The sequence below is a fragment of the Sparus aurata genome, chromosome 9 (assembly GCF_900880675.1).
Source record: "Sparus aurata chromosome 9, fSpaAur1.1, whole genome shotgun sequence".
Classification (NCBI taxonomy): domain Eukaryota; kingdom Metazoa; phylum Chordata; class Actinopteri; order Spariformes; family Sparidae; genus Sparus; species Sparus aurata.
The window spans coordinates 159,122-166,986 of record NC_044195.1 but is presented as its reverse complement, the minus strand read 5'-3'; the positions used below and the strand labels follow the sequence as shown (position 1 = coordinate 166,986).

Genomic DNA, 7,865 nt, shown 5'->3' with positions numbered 1-7,865 from the left:
TAAGCCCGTCTTCTGAGTTTTTAATGGGTGTGTATTGCGTGAGCTAGAGTGCGTGACATCATCAACTGCCGCACCCCAGAGTGAGGAGCAGCTCCAAAAATTGGATTTTTTTTTTGCTTCAGCTTGATTTGGATCCCACATCTTGTACTTGACATAAACAATATAGGCATATAAATGTAGGAAATCTTTTTGGCTTTCAGCTGATGGTCTCATTTCAGCTGTAGGACTTACGGTTTTGGAGAAGCCCGAGAGCGACAAGCACTCCTGAATGTTCCCCATAAGCCGCAATGTTAATTTTGAGCCCAAATTTCTGGAGGATCGCAGACAGTACATGTTTTGTCTCTCGCTCCTGTGCTCTCATTATGCACTCTACAGAAATAAAAATGACATGGGTGCGTTCAGCAATGTCTCCTGTAACTCAACATGTAGCATGTTTTGCCGATAACTATAACAGTTTTCCCAAAAACCGCAGGAGTTTGGCAGGCATTCTCCCATTCATTCCTTATGGGGACATTTTCGTCTGTGTTTCTGCTCCTGCTGCAGCATGTCTGCAGCCATTTGAAGCTCTTTCTGCCTTTAACTTCTCACCTTTCAGCCCTTTTTCACCTTTTTAACCTATTTCTGCCCTCTTACTTTACAACTTTTTGGCCTTTTCAGTCTTTTTTTCACATTTTTAAGCTCATTCCGCCCTCTTACTCTACAGCTGTTCATATGTTTTCACCTTTTAACCTCTTCCAGGCCTCTTGCTCGACTGCTTGTCATCCTTTATTCACCTTTTTAACCTCTTCCAGCCCTCTTATTCTACAGCTTTTCATATGTTTTCACCCTTTTAACTTCTTCCAGCCCTCGTACTCGACAGCTTTTCATCCTTTATTCACCTTTTTAACCTCTCCCAGCCCCCTTAATCTACAGATTTTCATATTTTTTTCACCTTTTTAACCTCTTCCAACCCTCTTACTCTACATCTTTTACCTTTTCATCCTTTTCTCACCTATTTGAGCTCTTTCACCCTTAAACTTTTTTGCCTTTTCATCCTTTTTTCACCTTTTTAACCTCTTCCAGCCCTCATACTCTACAGCTTTCATCCTTTATTCACCTTTTTAACCTCTTACAGCCCTCTTACTTTACAGCTTTTCATATGTTTTCACCTTTTTAACCTCTTCCAGCCCTTTAAAATACTCATCTTTCACCACAGACACCATTCCAACTTATAATATATAAATATTTTGGTGATAACCGTTACAGTTTTTTCAAAAATTGCAGGGGCTTGGGAGGCATTTTCCCATTCATTCTAATGGGGACATTTTAATCTTTGGCTCTGCTCCTGCTCCACTATGTGTGCAGCCATTTTAAGCTCTTTCTGCCTTTAAAAATGTTTTTAACATTGAAGTAAATGGGAAAATCTTTAAATCCACTTCAAAACTTCCTACAAAGGTAATAATACAATGAATAATTGTCGTTGTGGTTGTTGTTTTTTTGTTTGCCTACACACCTACTAATACTGACCGTGGCTGCAAAATCCAGCTGCTGACTCTCCACTCCACTATCACACAGCGGACCCCCCCTCACCTTGTTTTGGGGCATGTGTTTGGTCTCTCTCTTTCTAACTGCTGTCCGTGGTGCTGAACCAAAGAAGCCCTGACTGCCCATCACTACCTGCCAAGTCTATTGATCTTTCCCCTCCACTCAAAAATGTGGATGTCATTTGTTACATGACTTTTGTTAAAAGTGTCTGTATCTTTTTTTTAGAAACTACACAAAAACAATAAAAAATATATAATATGTTTTACCTATTTCAACCATAAGCGGTCATATTGACCACACATCATTTCCACAAAAGTAACTTACTGCAACTGTCTTTGTATATGAGGAAAGAAATAGCCTACCACCATGGCCGTTACTAGCTATTAAGTACCCGAAGTAAATATCTCGGTTACTATTTCCTGGGATGTTTTTTATAAAAAATATACATTTTACAAAAAAATATGAAAATCTAATCCATAAAAAGATCACAAATTATATTAACCGTTACAGCCAACAATCAGGAGTTGTGTTTCTTAAAAAAAAAAAAAAAGGAGTTTTGTTTCCACATATGAGGTCTCCTAACCTTTAGCCTTACTGGGCGCTCACACCAAAGGCGATAAAATCGCCTGTGGTCGCTCTGATCGCTCACATCGCGTCGCTGCAGTCGCCTGTGTGGCAGCGACTGCAGCGACTGAAGCGACCAAAGCGACCGAAGGACGGGTCTTTCAAGCAGCAGGCATTTCCGCCTTTTTCCGCCTTCGGAATCCAGATCAGCCCCCAATTGGCTGTCGCCGCGGTCGCGCCGCTGCTCATTTGCATAAAGTTGAGCATCTGTCAACTCTCGTCGCTCGCATCGCTCGCATCGCGTCGCTCGCGTCGCGTCGCTGAAATCGCTGAAATCGCGTCGCTCACGCCGCCGGTCGCTCCGGTCGCTCCTCGTCGCCAGCGTACATTGAAAATGAATGGCAGTTGGTCGCCTAGGTCGCTCAGGTCGCTTTTGGTGTGAGCGCCCGGTTACACGTCACGCTGCAGCGCATCACACACACACACGCACCCGCCCTTGCAGCTGTCCATGGTGCTGAACCGGGTGACGTTGTTTACACTCTGCGTTGTGGCTTGTCTGTGAAACGCATGCTGCTCAGGGACTGGGCAGATCTGTCCCACTCGCTCTCTCCCCCACTGGCCTTCCAAAAGGTAGTACTGTGAAGATTAGACAGCCTTTGTAAATAAGAATTTGTTCTCAAATGAATACCTGGTTAAAATTGAGATTAAAAAAAAGCAGTTTTATTTGTCACATTTGCATGAACCGATCATAAGTCTGTCTGCCTGACTGTCTGTCTGTCCTTTTTATGTACGTTCAGTGAGTTGAACCCTCTGGAGACAGGATCCAGCCAGCACTTCAAAAGGTCAATTATACATACAGTATCTGAGAGTGCCAAAAGTTAATAAAAATCCTGTCAACAACATTGTGTGATTGTGTATTTGTGTAATTGCACAGTTTAAAACACCATCCATCCATCCATCCATCCATCCATTCATTGTCAACCGCTTATCCAAAATCGGGTCGTGGGGGCAGCAGCTTCAGTAGCGAGCCCCAGACATCCCTTTCCCCGGCCACATCGGCTAACTCTGACTGGGGAATCCCCAGGCGCTCCCAGGCCAGAGAAGAGATATAATCCCTCCACCTGGTCCTGGGTCTACCCCTAGGTCTCCTCCCAGTAGGACGTGCCAGGAACACCTCCGTAGGAAGGCGCCCTGGTGGCATCCTCATCAGATGCCCGAACCACCTCAACTGGCTCCTTTCCACGCAGAGGAGCAGCGGCTCTACTCCGAGTCCCTCCCTGGCTGAGCTTCTTACCCTATGTCTAAGGGAGACCCCAGTCACCCTGCGAAGAAAACCCATTTCGGCCGCTTGTACCCGCGATCTCATTCTACTATCTACTATCTATTATACTATCTCAACTACTATACCTCAGGATGACACTCAGAAAGAATCACGTCAATCTGATGTGGGGTGCTGGCTTTCTGTGTGAATTACACAGCAGTACTGCGGACATATACTACAACAACACCAAGTACGGCGAGGACGTCCCGGACCAGACGGCGAGGGCGGTACGTAAGATGGTCTTCTATAACAGCATCGACCTGGCTGGGATCAATGTCCGCAGCTTATTCAAGGAGCGCACCAGCAAAAGGAGAGCCCGGAGGAAAGTTCTGCAGCAGCTGGCAGAGGAGCTGAGGGCAGAATACCTGAGGGGAAAGCAGCCGCGGCAGTCGGCACAAGGTGGGCAGCAGCGGAAACGACCACCGCAGCAGCAGCAGACACGGACATGGAGGCAGTGCCGGTCCGAAAGAGCTGCAAACGGAACCAAACGTCGGACACTTGAAATACCACAAGCCTATGTGTGGTGACTGTGCGAGGAATATAAATGTATAATTAAACTTGTTAAAATGTACATTTTGGTGTTATTTCGTTTTTGTTTTTGTTTTTTTAATATCATGACACAAAAAATGCATTCATCACTCAATTGAGTATTTACATGAGAGATTATAGAGTTTAAATCTAGCGGTCCAAATGACCGCTTACGGCCCTTGTGGTAGGCCTAGTGTTGAATACCGGCTCTTCGCAAGTCCAACCAGAAACATATCACTTGACCGGATCCAAGGCGTGGAAAGCGCACTGTTGTGCCTTAACCAAGATATCGATCATTGAGATCAATTGGATCAGATCTGACTGTAATGAACCCGCCATAGTGGCTGGTAAACTGATTAAATTCACCCGCCAGCACACAAATTCACCTGCGGTTGCTAATAATTCTGGTGTGTGTGTGTGTGTGTGTGTGTGTGCGGCAAATCCCAGCCCCCCTTACAAATCGAGTAATTTTAAGGGTTGTTGCATCACGAGGAGAAACTTCATAAAAATGTTGAAATGCCTATGACACTGTCTTTTGAATTCGGCATTAAGTGGCATGCATTACAATTTTTGTTTCACTGCGAAATGTGTCAGTTTGCAACATGGCTGTAAAACCCTGTTACTTCTTTGCCGGACTCCCTTAAAAAAACACTCAATTTTGAAACTTGTTTCTATAGTAGAAACTGTATGAACGTTGTGAAATGCATTGTACAGCACAGTCTTTACTATTTGGATACGACTGTTCATTCGGCAAACGTTTTACCACTTGTTCTATGAGATATTGCAGGGTTTGGGGATCGCTTTCAGAGGTTCAACCCCAGAATTTCCGAGTGTCCCCTGAACGCCACACTCAAACTTCGTCGGAGCAGCCGGACCGGATGACACTTCAGTCGCTGTATGCTGTCTGTCAGGTAAGACGGCCGTCACGGCCAGCAGTTATGAATGGTTGAAATACAGGTTTATTGTTTTAGCAGTACATTCATAGTTGTGTAATTCATATGAGAGTAAACCTGAATTAATGGGTGCAGAGTTTTTTTTATTGTTAGGCAAAGCCTATATTGTTTGGCTACACGATGGTAACGTTGCTAGCTTAATCGCTAACGCTAACTGATAACTGACTAGCGCGTTAAGGAGTTATGAAAAGACAGCCAACGTCCGTTAGCTGCAGTTAATAGCAGTTTTCAGTTAAGATAGGCAGTGCCTTGCTGATTTTCTATCTGTTGCCTGGGACTGAAAATTGCTGTTAGTGCGTTGGCTGTTGGTTGTCTTAGCCAAAAACACGAAGCCTCTGCTATTAACTGCCGCCAACGTCTGTTAGCTGCAGTTAATAGCAGCTACTTGACTAGCGCGCGAAGGAGTTATGAAAGGAGAGCCAACGTCATTTAGCTGCTGTCAATTCCACTGTCTGGGGAGAACCCTGCGTTTACATAATATTCCTTAAGTCGACACTTTTGTTGATATTTGGAATTGACTCGCAGGCAGCAGTATGATGATGACGACAAGTGTGTGTGTGTAAGTCCAACCCAAACAAACAGAAGGGACAAGTCACATTAATACCAACAAAATGATATATTTAAGTATACACAGAGCTGAGATGGAGAAGTAGTTAATTGTGATTTGTAGTTAAACTAATGTATGTTTCCTTTCTTAGATATAGAGGACATTGATCGACTGCTGCGTTTTTGGCTGGTAAGTATGGGAAGAGCAACAGCCTACATAAATTGACAGAAACACAGTTTAGTATCTCAAACTGTTTAATTTAGTTTAGATTCACACATGGTTTATATATTTTGTGGTATCTTTATTGTTATTTATGTCTAAAAAATTTAGAAAATGGGCACGTTACTTTAAATTTAGAGTGAAAGTTGCTTCTGTCAAAAGGTATTGAATAACTTCAGCATTGCTGCATGTAAGAATATTAGTTACTCAAAACAAACAGTTCTGTCTCTCACACACACAGCTGATTTTGTGGTAATGTCATTCATGGTGCACAGACTGATTTTGGTGAAGAACAGGCAACATGTATACAATGTACCCAGCTCACTGTACAGAGAGCTGAGATGGAACAGTATTAATGCCATAAATTGAAATGAGTTGAGGTTGGTTTTCTTTACTGATTGTAACTCTCGCTTCTCTCTCTCCCTCACTTGATTGAACTTTGTTGCATTCCTGCCAGCCTGTGTGGCCTGCAAACTCCGAAGTGTAAGAGCACACAGAGATATTATGATTGTTTTAAACTGATATTTCATGGGTTTACATTCAATTAAACTTTGTTTGTGGGAATCATGTACACAGTTTATAAATTAAACCTTCTGAAAAACAATTTGATCAGATAAATGTGAGATGTGACCCCTTGATTTCCTGAGAAGAAAGTTAACATCATGTCACTCTGTAGTGATGTGACAGTAAGCACACCGTTTTTTTTCCTATTGGCTACAGCAGCTGCTTCAACACACTGTGGTGAAATTGCAGTGGAAATAAAATGAGACCTCAAGACAAGCCCTACTGAATTGATGCATTTCATGACAACTGGTTTTCACATTTCAAATGAATGAATGGGAGTCCCTGCTGGCCAATAATTTATCGGCATAATTTATGTGCATCCCTAATGTTTTTACATCATGTTCATGTTTAGCTCAGGGTAGAAGCTACTTGAGTTTTTTTTCATATGTTCCCTACAGCAGTCTAATTGATCTTCCCATTTTGTCTTACAGGTGCCCTGCTGATTTTCTATCTGTTGTCTCTCCTCTCACGCTCTCTCTCCCTTTCTATCCATCAGATTTGAGATTTTGGCTTTTGAATTTTGGCTTGAGATACACAATACAGGCTTGACCTGCAAAGGCTTGACGCGCAAAGGCTGACCCACAAAGGCTGACCTGCAAAGGCTTGACATTTTGACTTAACACCTTTTGGACAAGTTTCACAAGAACATTATCTTGACAAAACACTACACGCTCTGTCGGAGCAGTTACCACAACCTTATTGACCTGATTTGATTTGAACCACAACATTGATTAGCTTTTGACAAGAATTAACCAGCATTTGGTTTTTGAACTGCTAACATAAATTCTAATTAATTTGATTGTTAAATTAATTACAAAACTTAAAAACAAACTGAGGTTTGTGTACTGAACTAGTGGGAATAAGTGTAAAGGTAAAATCATATACAGTGCAGTTGTTGTCTCTGACTTACATCTGATTTTACTTCATCTTTGGTTCTGCTCACATTATTTGAATCAATAAGTGTTTTACTGTTGTTTAAAGCTATATATATTGTAATAAAAAACACCATCAGTTGTTTGGGGAAGCTGTGATTGATTCTGATATTTGAATATAAAGCTGAATACATTTATTTAGTGTTATATATTACATTTGTTAAGAAATAAGATTTGGATTACTGTCACTGAAAAGTACAGTACTAGCATACAGTTAGCTATTCTCAGTTGAATACCACATTTTGAATTTAATGCACTGAATAAACGGTAAAACAAATAAACTTGAATTTTACCTGAGCATACTTGGCCATTTTCACAGGCTAAAAAAGGGTTTTCTGAAAAAAATAATTGGTTTGAATCTACAACAATGCCTCGGAAAAGTAAGAAGTCCCAAGCTGCATGCATACGTTGGCAGAGATCAGGTGAGATGCATTGTGCTACAGTGACTGAACAGGAAGAAGGTGTTTGTCCCCAGAGCAGTGGAGAGGTGATGTCTGCAGCATCCCATGTTCCAACCAGGGAGATCAACATGATGCACTGAGCTCACCACATATTTCTTATGCTGACATTGTAAAGATGTCACTTCACAGTAATGTCCCAGGTGTAACAGCTACTTCGAATGCTAAGCAGGTAAACCATTCAGGTGATGTGCCTTTACCACAGGTGTCTTATGCTGACATGGTAAGAACAACACTGCAAGGTAATGACCAGAG

General features: G+C 42.2%; 1 long non-coding RNA gene across 1 annotated transcript; it reads left to right on the top strand.

Annotated features, from left to right (window-relative positions):
- The first annotated feature begins 4,786 nt into the window (after nt 1-4,786).
- LOC115588418 (uncharacterized) lies at nt 4,787-7,248 on the top strand. The gene is made up of 4 exons (XR_003985347.1): nt 4,787-4,848; nt 5,589-5,626; nt 6,114-6,139; nt 6,652-7,248. It is a non-coding gene; the product is annotated as an uncharacterized LOC115588418 (long non-coding RNA).
- The last annotated feature ends 617 nt before the right edge of the window (nt 7,249-7,865 follow it).